The sequence below is a fragment of the Pezoporus flaviventris genome, unplaced genomic scaffold (genome assembly GCF_033815535.1).
Source record: "Pezoporus flaviventris isolate CSIRO_AGI_PZ_B2104156 unplaced genomic scaffold, CSIRO_AGI_Pfla_v1 ptg000057l, whole genome shotgun sequence".
NCBI lineage: Eukaryota > Metazoa > Chordata > Aves > Psittaciformes > Psittacidae > Pezoporus > Pezoporus flaviventris.
Window position 1 is genome coordinate 593,331 of NW_026892605.1, and position 8,974 is coordinate 602,304.

An 8,974-nucleotide genomic window follows, 5' to 3' on the forward strand; every position below is an offset into this window, starting at 1 on the left:
AAATACTTTCCAACACCAATATTAGTGTTAAAACAGCTGAAGTTTTATTATATATAAATATATATAAGGCTTTGTTCAGGTGTGTAGAGCATAATGCACTTAGATCTACAGGAGTGTGGTAAACCTTTATATCTTTCAATAACACTAGAATTAAGTTTGCGGGTTGGACTGAGCATCTTTTGCTGTTTGTTTGACTTGTCATGTTGCTCCAGAGTACTTGGAGCTGATGACTTCGTCAGAGTGAGGTTAACACCTCTCCTCCGTTCCAGCGATGCCCAGCCCTTGTAGCATGCAACTTCTCTGGGAAAGGAAAAAGTCTTTTTCAGTGAAAAACAAAGCCTCCCTTTGGACACAAACTGTAGATTTTAGCAGCCCTGGCCCAAAGGAAATTGATTGCTTATGTTTATAATGGTATAAAATGGATACTGCAACAACAGAAGTCCTGAACAATTTTTATTTTTTTTTTTGTTACTCTTAGAATTTCATTCTTCTTTGGGGATGTCTTGAGAGTGGCAACTTGTGTGAACATTGCACATGACTATTCTTTCACTCGTTTCTTAGCCTCTCTACTGCATAGGGGATAGTAATGTACATCAGTACCTTCATATGAAATTTTATATGCAATGGAAATAAAAGCATGGTTTGATTCTGCCTAGTTACTTTATCGATTTTTCTTTTGCAAGTGAAATATTTTTTACATACATTGCATAGTTGTGACATCTGAAGAGATAGCATATTTCCAGAATAATTGTCATCATACTGTTTTGCATAGATAATACAAAATAAATGTAGGGGCAAATCAGCAAAGTCAATTAAATGTAGTATTTCATAAAGAAGTCTGATCCATAAAGCTGCTGTATAGTTATATAGAAAGGCATACGGTCTCAGTTTTCATGAAATTTTACCATTGTCTTCAGTGGCAAAAGCAGACTATCCTGAGAGAATAAAACTTCAGGTTTAAAGAAATTGAAAGAGTACAGATTGCCTAGAGGAGCAATACTCTGGGGTACCAAAAAAAACCCCACCAGTACCATAGTTAAATATTGACCAGACAACCTTGGTTCTGAGTAAGTTGGTGATAAATTATTTTTTAAAATAAAGTTAATAAATTATAGTTGTCTTGAGTAAGAAAGTGGTCTTAATGCAGGTCCAGCTGCTGAAGTGAGTTTCATGCACGTCTCCTTGTGAGAGGAGTGAGGGTTTTGTTGTTTGTTTGCTTAACTGAAAATAGTTTCTGATTGAATACAAAAAAGATTATGTCAATTTTTTCCTCAAGTTGCTTAGAGCCTTCTTTTGATTTGGAGTTAGTTTGCAAGGAATACCCATCCTTAGAACCCTTTTTAATCACACCGTGGTGGCAGAAGAGGCTGATGAATGCTTTGCTGGGCACAGGAAGGCAGATAAACTGGGTAGTGCCTGTCACTCCTGGCAGGCTCATCCTCACGTATTCCCAGCAGACCTAATGGGAAAATGGTTTACATACATCATGGCTATTATAAAGGGAAGAAGAAATCTCAGATTTGTGTTGGCAGTACTACAACCTTTTCAGTAAGCAGCTCAGGTACCACAGCTGCGCACATGGTAAGCCTAAAACTAGCAAGATTAACTCACTGCTTCCTACATCCTCAGGCAGCAGTCTTTGTGCATGGCAAAAATACGTCAGAATCGGCAAGTTTCAGAGCAAAGCCAAAATGAATCCTGTGTTTCACTGCAGCCAGATGCTGCTCTAGGAATTGAATGCATTTTTGAACAAATGACTCCTCTATTTCCTAATGAGACAAATAGTCTAAATAGCTGGAGTTTCTTTTGTTTTCAATGCAGCAGAGAGATCAAGCAAAAGTCACAGCTGCTAGGACATGCTGTGTTCACTGAAATGACCAGCCCAGTTTCTCTACCAGCTGAGAATAACTTTGCTTAATTTCCCAGGAAAAAAAGGAAAAAAAAAAAATTGCTCAGAGGTGTTGTAAAAGCCTTAAAAGCCTTTAGTTAGTTCAGTTGAGTTCAGCTTGCAGGGTGAAGAAAATACCCAGGTTCCTCCTGTCAAACTAGTTGAGCTGTCTGCAGAGACAATAAAGGGGGATAGGAAGTCCAGTCAGAAATCAGAGACAAATTGGGAACAAAACCTGGGCAGAGGGAAATAACCTCCAACTAAAATAACATTAAAGGCAGCCCTGGGCCTGGAGTTTGATTCTGTCTCATTTCATAAGGTTCAGTACAGTATCAATATTTATACTCATTGTCATTGGAGACCATTTTTTATCTGAAGAAGCTGGAAAAGAAAGCACAGGTTATGCAGCACATAGTAATCAAAGTACAGCTGGCACATGTTGCACGCATGTAGGACTTGGCTTATGGCAAATGCCAATAAGCCATCATTACATGGAGCTAGGCAGAGTCAAAGGTGGCTTAAAAACTTCAGTCCCTTCTGGTGGTTGAAACTTCCCATAAAACTAATACTCCAAATCTCTTATGAACTTCGGTTTTCAAAACTTTGACTGGCTGAAGTGTTGAACAGACTAAGAACTGTGCATAGCCCATCACATTCTCAGCCTATGGTTAGTGGCTTGCATTGACTGTCCCAACCGTGGCTAGGGGTAGACCTCCTAAAGTGTGGTGTTGGTTTGAATGCTGCTACAAAGCCTGTTTGATACAGGGGATAGCTTAAGTGCAGAGACGTGCCCCTCTGATGAAAAGAGCAGGACTAGCTGATGTAGAGATACCTTTAAAATCCAGCTGACTGCAGATCTCCTGGGTTTGTTACAGGGTCCCACATCAAGCAGTCTCGGTTTTAGGATCTTTGCCATGGCATGGAAGGAGAGCAGAAGCACTCTGTGAGGTTTTAAAATTGTATGTGTTTGTTTATTGCATATATCACAAAGACAAAGCTTGCAGCAAGCAAAGAAGCAGTCCTAGCCAAAGGAGTAAGTGAAACAGTGCATGTGCAATGATGCTGTGCTGATGGCAGCCACAGAGAAATGTTGTTTACAAATCTGTGCCTGTAAAAGGGCTAAAAAAAACGCTTGAAAAGCAGTAAATGGAAGTCTGTCTAAACAAACTTCAGTACTGCTAAGGATCTTGTTGGAATCACGGTGTTCAGGATTGGCAGTGATGCTTGGGGATTCAGTTTGATGGGGAAAAAAAATGCCATGGAAAAATATATTAACAACCTGGACTCTTGCTGTCTAGCAGGATCCCAGGAACATGACCTATTTATCTTTCTTACCCAAGAGAAGGTTAAGATCAGGTTAAGATCTTACCCAAGAGAAGGTTTGACCGTGTGGGGGTAGGAATCTCATAGTCCCTCAGTCTATCTTTTTGTCTAGCCAGCAAAGCCAGCTGCTGTCAAAGGAGCCAACTCAGTGGATGCTGATGTGTGACAAATTCAGGCTGCAGGACCGAGCAGCTGCATCAGCTGTCTTCATTCATTCTTTATGCTTGAAGGTACCTCACTGGGGAGCAGGACCCGGGGACACATCATTGTTACAAGTAAGCAGTGTGCCGTGTGTGCTGGGAGCCACACACTGCTTACAGCCACAGGTCCTACCCTTAAGGGTGTTTAATGATTTGTGCATTCCACTTTGGTTTAGCTCTGCCTGAGAATGAGCTGGTCCTTTCTGCAAATGACGGGATTTGGGTGTGGGGTGAAAGAGGGAAGTGCTATTTCAAAGTGCGTTTCCTATTACAGTAATTGTCAAACCGTAAAGCAGTAGGGCTATTTATTGCAAAATAGCCAAGTATTTGCAGGCAAAAAGCTTTCTGTCTGTCTCTATTTCTAGTAACAGCCTCCGGTCTGAGCTGATATTCTCTGTTAACCTTCTGCACTGTCCTTCCCCACATGCTTGCAGGAGGGAAAGGACACTCTGGATTTAGGGGTGCTGGCAGTTATGTCCTTCCTAATGCCAATGTGGGGGTTTGGTCTTTCAGCCACCCAGGAAGCAGAAATGGGGCTGCAGTGCTCTGACCATTGCATTGTGCTGTTCATGACAGCAGTTGAGTGTCATCCTGCATTAGCAGTACAGAACTGGCCCTGTTTTCCTCAGCTGAACTAATGCAGCAGGGTGTAATTGCATGTGTGTCTCACCCCATTTTTTTAATAGCCTTCATCAACTAGGCTGCCGGAGGGGTGAGGACATCTAAAAGGACTGGGCTAGTCTGCTTCTTTCTCTTACTCCAAAATACGCTTGGGTTTTGGTTTCCTTCTCCCATCACCACATAGCTGAGTGTGATGGGGATGGTTCACTGTGTTGGTCAGTGTGGCTGTGCCCAGCTAGGAGAGAGGATGCCTCTGCCTCAGGGGATGCCTCTGCCTCAGAAAGGAGTGGGTGCAGTTCATGTAGTCAGGCTCCTGCTTTCTGCTCTGTGGCATAACTAAGCTGCACACAGATGTGTGTGTCCCTTTTCAAACATGTGTCTTGCAGGTCCACACACAGCTATTTGCTATACTTTGCACTTGGATGACCTCACAAGCTCCTGGAGCTTGTGTTTCACGTATCACCTTTCCCCCATCCCTAAGGAAGGCAGGAGCTGCAAAGCTGCCCTCCTGTGCTTAGTGTTTAGACACTCCCCACAAACAATAACTGGAGGGAGGCCTGGCCTCTTCCCTCAATTTCTTGCTCCCTGGGTGACCCCATGCTGAAACCCCTGCAGCAGGGAGCACTGTGTTGCCGGTGCTGCAGGAAACGCTCCCTGCCCGGAGGGAGAGGCAGTTCTTTGGACACATGCCAGAGCGCTGGTGTGTTTCCTAAAGTCAAAAACCCGAGCTGAGCCTCCCCCTGCATGGGTAGATGCACGTGTGGGGTTCTCCTCCTCCAGCTGGCTGGGTTTTATTTCGTGAAACTACTAGAAATTTAGGCCCCTAGATGTTGTAAAATTTGGCTCATAGGTTCCAGAGTTAGAGATCAGCCATGCAGGCAGCTGATAAGTGCGCTATGTTTTGTGGTGGCGGGGGGCTACGGGGACTCGACCGCTTACAATTAACAGCTCTCTCCTGGACCACAGAGGGAAAAGTGTCCTTGCCAGAGGCATCATTTCCCTGGTGAGTACTGTCAATCAGAGAAGCATGATGGCTCAATGCGTTCCAAATATAAAATGAGTGGCAGATGCCCTTCTTCGGGGCTCTGCCTCCCGCCCTCCTGCTGCCTGTGGAAAGGGTCAAGGTGCTATGTGGAAGGAGGAGAAGTGCAGGTAGTGAGTGCCACCTTCCAGTACACTTACATTTAATTGAACAGATTAGTGTCTGTGTGTAGGAGCGTGCTTAGCTCACAGTGGGTGTCTGCTGGGGGTTGCTTTATTCTTTTATTTGTGCTAGTGGGGTTTTGTTTAGAAGTTCTTTCTGTAACACGACCGGCTTTGCTGAAGATTATTCATGTAAGTCACCTTCAGGTGCAATTAGCTAATGAGATCTCACTGAAACCCTTCAAACCTCTGTCTGTGATTGCCTTGAAGTCGGGTATGAAACCTTCAGGGAAACACATCGGAGAAAAGGAAAAGGTTTCAAGAAAATTTATAGGAAAAAAGGGAAAAAGCTTGGAAAGGAGTTATTGCAATCTGGCCCAGGGTTTTGACCCTTCTTAGCAGAGACACAACCTCCTGCTGTGTCCTCTGATCTCTGAAGTCCCTCACTACTGTAGGTACCTGGGCCTTTGTGCTGAAAAGTAGCGGAGGGGCTGGAAGGACTGAGGACAGAGAGGGAGAAATGGGAGGAATGGAGGAACAAAGCTTCACTCAAGGAATGTCTCAACCACAGGCGCTCTGCTGCTCTGGAGAGGATAGAAGAACTACAAATCTCAACAAAAACACTCCACTGTGTTCTGAGGCAGTTATGTACCTGTTTGGGCTGCACAGTTGCTCTCTTGCTCACAGTGCTGCAGCAGACTTGCTTGGACCTATCCAGAGCAGCTGCTCATTGCTGAATGCAGCACACGGGGTGGGTGCCAGCTGCTCTGCAGTCATCAAAGGGACAGGTTCCCCTGAAACTGCCAGTGCCCTGAGGCTGAAATGCACCCCTAAAAGTCTCCCAGGTGGTGCCAGCAGGAGGGAAACCTGCTGTGCTCCTATGGGTTGCTGTGGAGCATCACTGCCCCTCACTTGAAGCCAGACAGCATTGGATTGAGCAGTCTGTAAATTCAAAGAGTCTCCCAAAATGGGAGGAAGATGCTATGCTGTTTGCACCAAACTGCAGCCTCTGATCTGCAGCCTTTGACAGCACTGCAAGGCCAGGCCAGACATGGTGCCAGGCAGTGTCCCCAGCAGGGCTGTAGGAGCCGTCCTGCGGGAGCCATAAGACCCAGGCTGTTGCCTAGTGCCCTCCTCCACAGTCAGTAATTAGTATTAGTGAACACCATTAGTGTACAAACAATTTATCCATTAGACTGTCTAAGCTGAAAAAGCCTCCAGCAGCATGACTTGTGACTGAACTGGTCATGGTTGTTTTCTTATTCCTGCGGGTAGGCAAAGCCGCCCTCAAACTCGGGCTTCATTAGAAGCATTTGATAGCATTATCCCTTTTATCCCCACCAAAATTCCCTGTGCAAGCCCCACTTTCGTAAGTATTAAAACCTGCCAGCGCTTCTCACTGCCTGCAACTGTCCAGAGAGACTAGTAGGGATGCCCTTTTAAAATATGTTGTTGCAGATTGACTCTGCCTTCGTGTCTTATTCAGGTGGTTCCAAGCCTCAGGTCTTCTGCTTTGTTGGATCTGCTGGTCCTGGAGCTCCACGAGTGGGGATGGTGTCAAGGCCCCAGTGTTGTTTCCTGTGGGACACCTGCGGTGGCAGTGCTGGAGCTGATCTGCTCCAGATGGGCTGTTTGCATGAGCTGCCAGGTTGGAGGAAGTGTGTGTGGTGATGCAGGATGTTTCTCTGGCAGGTTGATAGTCTGGCAAAATCCTCAGGGCTTCGTGCCTGGTGAGCAGCAAATATCACCATGAGTGCAATGGCGATGCTGCAGTGAGGAGGGGGGATTGGCGTGGAGAGCAGGGTGAGGCTTTGGGCTATCTGTGCTCATGACAGGTAACCCAAAGCCCTTGACAGGTACTCTTTACTCTCAGACAATCTGAAAAGCCTGGAGGTTTATTTTATGTATGCTTGAACAGTTTTCTGCCGCCTCTGTGGAGTCCTGCAGCTCTCCTTTGTAGTTACAGCCCTCCCTGGCAGCACTAAGTGTCTTTTTTCCTGGGGAACAGACATTAGGGTTTGGCTCCTTTTGGCATAAGGTATCTTCATGGTGGTACCCAAGCTTTCCTCTGCTGTACTGGACTCAGGAAGAATAGAGATGAAACTCCAGTTCTTCCCCTTTTTCCCTCTCAGCAGCTACACAGAAGCATGAAGTGGGCTCCCACTCTCACTGCAGGGGTGCTGCTGGCTGCACCATGACCATGGGCTGCACAATGACCATGGGCTGCATAGCCCACTGCCATGAAGGAGCTGCTGGGCTGGTCTCCAGCTGTCACAATGGTATTTTGTGTGCTGATGGTGATGCTGGTTTGGGCGCATGCTAGTCTCTACGTATTCTATGCAATATAAAGCAACGTATTATTGTGAAAAATAGATCAACACATGAAAAAAATCACCTTTGAAGCAGGCTTTATATTACATTTATATACTGCATTTCAGGTATCACAGTGGGGCTGGTTTGTCTGTGGCCTGATGGAGTCATAAACAGACCATTCTGCTACTGCTAAATAAAAATTTTCTCAGGCAAGAGTTTTGTTTCTGATTTAAAAAAAAAAAGGGGGGGGGGGAGGGAAAGGGGATTTAATTGTGGGTCACTGGGAATCCAGGGAATTACTCTGAAGGCATTAGAGAGAGCGGGCATGAATCATGCCTTTCTCCTTTGTGCTGCTTCAGCTGAACTGCTCCAGTGTTCAGCTTTATTAATAATTAATACAGGGGGGAAGTGGTGCTGCGCTGCATTGTTTTCTGTCACAGCCAAAGGGGAGAGCACGTCTGCAGATCCGCACAGCAGCTCTTACACCAAAGGTCTGTAAAGGACAGCTGAGTGTGAAAGAAGTAAACGGAATCTGTGCCTCTTGCTGTAGCCAGAAGTGTGAGAAAAGGTGGGCCTACCATGTAAGGTGAAACAAATGTTCCCTAAGAGGAGAAAACAAGCACATGATAGAAAAGACAACCTTGACATCTGCAGCGAGGTTTTCGCAGTAACATAACCATGCTTGTTAGAGAAGAGAGAAGCACGAGGCCTCTGAGGATCCCTTAATTATCAGCTGAAAAAGCCTGAGTTTTGTTCATGAAGCAGGCTACAGCAAGATGAAGTGCCCAGCCCTGGCACTCTGCAACATCCCAGACCTGCTTTGTGAAGGTGCCTGGCTCTGTTGCTTCATGGAATTGTACAATCATAGAATGGTTTGGGTTGGAAGGGACCTTAAATATCATCCATTTCCAATCCCCTGCCATAGGCAGACATCTTCCACTATACCAGATTACTCAATGCCCCATCCAACCCGGCCTTGAACACTGCCAGGGATGGGGCAGCTGCAGCTTCTCTGGGCAACCTGTGCCAGTGTCTGACTACCCTCATAGTGAAGAATTTCTAGTGTCTAATGCTTGCCTGGTTGTCACCTCCAACCTGGCCACCTCCTGGAGAGGGCTGATGGAAGGGGCAAAGCAGTGCAGGGTGGGCATAATCCTGGCTGAGGAATCATTTCCCAGGTTGTGTATGAGCAGAGAGGGAGACAGTAGACTAAGGGATGCTGGGAGCACCCTTAAAGTAGGGGTAAAGCTCTGTGTTCAGCAAGGTTGAGAGAGGGGTCATGCCTTGTTCATAGTGCAAGGGAGGGACCTCCTACTCTTATGGTTCTGGGATGTTGAGGGAAAAAGTTCTTGGAGGAATGTCTACCGGACAGCTTGCATAGAATGAGTCATGCTCTGGTGAACAGCAGTTGTGAACAGCTTCACCGTGGGCATGGCAGATTGGATCCTATTTTAGTCCCTCTACAACTTGTTTTATCATCTCTTCT